The sequence below is a fragment of the Triticum dicoccoides genome, chromosome 2B (genome assembly GCF_002162155.2).
Source record: "Triticum dicoccoides isolate Atlit2015 ecotype Zavitan chromosome 2B, WEW_v2.0, whole genome shotgun sequence".
Classification (NCBI taxonomy): Eukaryota; Viridiplantae; Streptophyta; class Magnoliopsida; order Poales; family Poaceae; genus Triticum; species Triticum dicoccoides.
In genome coordinates this window covers 459,114,071-459,119,248 of record NC_041383.1, presented here as the reverse complement: position 1 = coordinate 459,119,248, position 5,178 = coordinate 459,114,071, and positions in this window count along the sequence as shown.

Sequence of the window (5,178 nt, the reverse complement as noted above, 5' to 3'; positions counted from 1 at the left end):
TGCTAATACTGTGCCACTAGGAGAATTTCTTGATGAACAACTTGCTAGGGTTAGAAAGAATGATATTACTGAAACTGATGAAATTATGGAAACTGAAGATTATGATTCTCCTCCTAGATATGAATTGCCTGATATACCTGAGGTTTATTTTATGGATGGGGAAGTAGCTAGAGACTTTCTTGCTTGTAAGGATAGAGATGATCTTAAGAAATTATTATGCAAGTGGAAAGAAAAATCTTTGAATGCTAGAATGCAATAAGATCCTAAGTTTGCTACTTCACCTACCTTTGTTACTGATAGGTATTATGAGTTCTCTATTGATCCTGAGTTAATTACTTTGGTTGATTCTGATCCTTTCCATGGTTATGAATCTGAAACTATTGTGGCACATCTTACTAAACAAAATGATATAGCCATCGTATTTGCTCATGAGGAAAAAATTCGCTATTACTATATTCTTAAGTTTTTTCCTTTCTCATTAAAGGGTGATGCCAAGATATTGTTTAATTCTATTGCTCCTAGTTGTGTGCGTAGTCCCCATGATATGATATATTACTTTTCTTTAAAATATTTTCCTGCACATAATAAACAAGCTGCCCTTCGGGAAATATTTAACTTTGTGCAAATTGAAGAAGAGAGTCTCCCACAAGCTTGGGGGAGGCTTATCCAATTACTTAATGCTTTGTCGGATCACCCTCTTAAGAAAAATGAAATACTGGATATCTTTTATAATGGACTAACCGATGCTTCTAGGGGCCACCTAGATAGTTGTGCTGGTTGTGTTTTCAGGGAATGAATTGTTGAACAAGCTGAAGAACTATTGAATAATATATTGAGCAATGATAATGATTGGACTCTTCCCGAACCACCTCCTAAACTACTCCGAAGAAGAGAGGTATTCTATTTCTCAGTCCTGAAGATATGCAAGAGGCAAAGAAATCCATGAGAGAAAAAGGTATTAAAGTTGAAGATGTTAAGAATTTACCACCTATTGAAGAAATACATGGTCTTAATACTCCGACACAACTCGTAGAGGTAAATTCTCTCTATAGATTTGATGAAGGTGATATTCCTTATAATAAGTCTGCTAGTCAATGCTTGGATGAATTTGATAACTTTATTGTTAAACAAGAAAACTACAATGCATATGTTAGTAGATAGTTGAAATGCAATGCTTATATGCTTGACTGTTTGAGTAACTATATGTGTAGAACTGTTAATGATCTCAAGATTATTAGTAAACATGCTTCCATGGTAAAAACTCAAGTAGAGCAAGTACTCAAGGCACAAAATGATTTGCTTAATGAGATGAATAATAAAATGAATGATAATGTTGTTAGAGTTATGATTAGAGGTGGTAAAATGACTCAGGAACCTTTGTATCCTAAGGGCCATCCTAAGAAAGTTGAACATGACTCTCAAAGAATTAATACTGATGCACCTAGTACTTCTAGTTATAGAAAGAAAAGAAAAACTAATAGGACTTCGCATGCTTCTATTGAACCTGTTATAGACACACCTGAGAATCCAAATGATATTTCTATTTCTGATGCTGAGACACAATCTGGTGATGAACATGAACCTAGCAATAATGATAATGATGATGTTCATGTTGATGCTCAACCTAGTAATGATAATGATGTGGAGATAGAACCTGCTATTGATCTTGATAACCCAAAGAATAGAAGACATGATAAGAGAGACTTCATTGCTAAGAAGCATGGTAAAGAAAGAGAACCATGGGTTTAGAAACCCATGCCCTTTCATCCTAAACGATCCAAGAAAAAGGATGATGAAGAATTTGAGCGCTTTGTTGAAATGCTTAGACCTGTCTTTTTGCGCTTGCGTTTGACTGATATTCTGAAAATGTCTCCTTATGCTAAGTACATGAAAGATGTTGTTACTAATAAAAGAAAGATACCAGAAGCTGAAATTTCCACCATGCTTGCTAATTATACATTTAAGGGTGGAGTACCAAAGAAACTAGGAGATTTAGGAATACCAACTATACCATGCTCCATTAAAAGAAACTATGTTAGAACTGCTTTATGCGATCTTGGAGCCGGTGTTAGTGTTATGCCTTTCTCTTTGTATCATAGACTTGATTTGAATAAGTTGACACCAATTGAAATCTCTTTGCAAATGGCTGATAAATCAGCTGCTATACCCCTCGGTGTTTGTGAGGATGTACCTGTCGTAGTTGCAAATGTTACTATCTTAACGGACTTTGTTATTCTTGATATACCCGAGGATGACAATATGTCGATCATCCTCGGTAGACCCTTTTTGAATACTGTAGGGGTCGTTATTTATTGCAACAAGGGCAATGTCACTTTTCATGTCAATGGTAATGAGCATACGATACACTTTCCGAATAAACAACCTCAAGTTAATAGTATCAACTCTATTGGAGAAACTCCAACAATCGCTATTGGAGGTTTTAAATTCCCTATTCCTACTGTCAAAGAGAAATATGATATTCTTATTGTTGTGGACATGCATATCCTCATTGAGGTACCTATTGTTATTCGAAAATTCTCTGATTTCATGTCATTAGGAAGAAGTTTGTTAATAAGACTTGATTCAACCTTATTAATGGATTCCTTTTGACGAGCATGAGATGGATGAATTTAGGAGGCATAACTTTCTGTACCCACCCTTTACTTTCTGTTATTTAGATTTAATAAAGTAGAAATGCTATTATTTTTCTGTTTTCTGAATTATCCGTGCAATAAAAAAATGACCAGAAAATAAAAGTTCGCCAAATGCCTTGAAAATTTAGTATGATTTTTTCCTCAATATTTAAGAATTTTTGGCACTGAAAACACCGCATGGAGGTGCACCAGTTGGCCACAAGCCCACAGGGCACGCCCACCCCCCTAGGCGTGCCTATAGGGCTTGTGGATCCCACGTGGGTCCCCCTCACTTATGCCAGCACCCATCCACTTTGTCTTCCTTCAGAAAAAATCCCACCATTTCTCAAACCCGTGTTCTTGCTCATTTTGCTGCCATTTTTGATCTCCTTGCTCAAAGCTCCTTTTGCAAAACTGTTTCGGGGGATTGGTCTTCGGTATGTGACTCCTCCAATGGTCCAATTAGTTTTTGTTCTTGTGCTTTATTTATTGCAAAAATTTCTACTAAGGTGACCTTGTTCTTGAGCTTGCATGTCAAATTTATATGGTTCAAAGTAGTTTTATTACATGATATAGCCTATAGACACTTGTGGGAGTAATTTCTATTAGTTCTGTTGAGTTTGGTTCACTTTTACTTTTGAGTCACTAAAATTTTCAGATATTTGCAGAGGAAAAGGAAACCATGAAGAAGTGGTTAAGAGGCTCTTCAAGCCGGGGTTTTGAAGGAAATGAGAATGAGGAGAAGAAGAAGCCCAAGTACAACCTTCCTCGCACGACGGAGGTTCGGTCGTGTCAATGGCCAAGTGATACATTCTTGAGGGCGGTCGGGATTATGATGATTTCTATTATTTGGCGGAGAATGCCGGCATCACCGCTTTCCTCCAAGATAAGTGTGACCAATACCTCCTACTCACTAACACCTTCGTGCAAAATTTTCACTTTCATTCTAGGAATGATCCTCACATGGTAGAATTCTACTTGTATGATGTGTCTAAGCGAATGCCGCTCTATGATTTTTGCGATGTTTGCAAATTACCTTATGAGGGCAGCGTCAGTGAACCACGTCCTAGAGACGTGGAGGACTTTATTGCTGAAACTACTATGGGGGAAGAGAGAGGGGTGTCGGAAGCGAGAGTGGCTAGTTTACATTTTTCCTGTTTTACGCTGTTATTCACTATTTCCTGGGAGATGTTTGATTGGTCATGGATAGAGTGGGGGCCTTAGTGCACCCGATCTCGCTATTTTGCGCCATGCTTTATATTCTGACATAACTTTTAGTTTGGGCGCTATTGTTGCTCGACAGTTAAACACAAACTGTCCGAAGGGTACTATTTTTGGTGGTGCCTATGCCTCCCGCCTAGCTAAACATTTTGCGATACCTATTAGGCATGATGAGGAGGATGAGATGAAGTTACCCACTAAATACTTAGACTATGCTAGTATGGTAGCACATGATTTTATTAAAAAGGACGATGACAAGAGACTCCTCTACAACCTAGTATTTAGTCAGGGTACTTGTGAGATTATTACCTTGTCTGCACCTTCTTTATTCAATATTCATTCAGGCAGGTACACCATTATGCTCGAGGACATCTACACATTTTGGGGTCTTTCACAACCCCCAGCACCTGAGCCGGCACTAGCTCCTTACCCACATCAGGAGCCTATTTATCGGTGGGAGCCGCAGGAGCTCGCCAACCAGCGAAACCCTTAGGACCCTCCGCAGTATCCAGGAGAGGGTTATTTCGAGCCATGGCCATAGACCAACTTAGGCCAAAAGCATAAGCTTGGGGGAGTACGTATTTCTCACCGACATTACATTCATGCATCACACATTCATTCCAGTTGTCGATGTTCAAACTTTTTCTTTGTATTAACCATGCTAGCTTATTTTTCTTGCTTTGTTTTTGTGTGTTTGAAAAACTTTGGGAAAATCCAAAAAAAATAGTTCTCGCTTCTTTTTAGTTTCCCTTCTAGTTCATAATTAGTAGTAGTATTAAAAGAAAACCCAAAAAGATTTCTCGTTCTTCTTTTGCTTGTTAGGAGCTTTCCCGTGTAAATAGTTTTTCTCATTTTTCTTGTTATTTGCTTTCTTCAGAAAAACAAAAACTCTGAAAATATTTCAGTGTGTTTCTCTGAAATTCTTTTCCCTTTTCTTTGGGTCATGAGGAGAAGACCACGATGAAAATGATGAGTGGCTCTCATATGCATTATTGATGATCTAACAAAGAGCCCATATTACCTTGTCTTCTCCTCTGAATAAATGTTTGCAGATTCTAGCTTAGTCCAATGCACATGCACTCTTATTATTATTCACATCGTTCGGTCATGCAAGTGAAAGGTAATAATGACGATATTTGATGAAGTGATTGAGATGGAGAAAAGCTGGTACGAACTTGACCTATTTTGTTTTTGTAAATATGATTAGCTCATCATTCCTGATTCAGCCTATTATGAATGAAACATGTTTGCAATGACAATTAGATATTATAGTTACTCATGCCATGATTAATTAGCTAGGAGTGTATAATGGTTTGACTTGAGT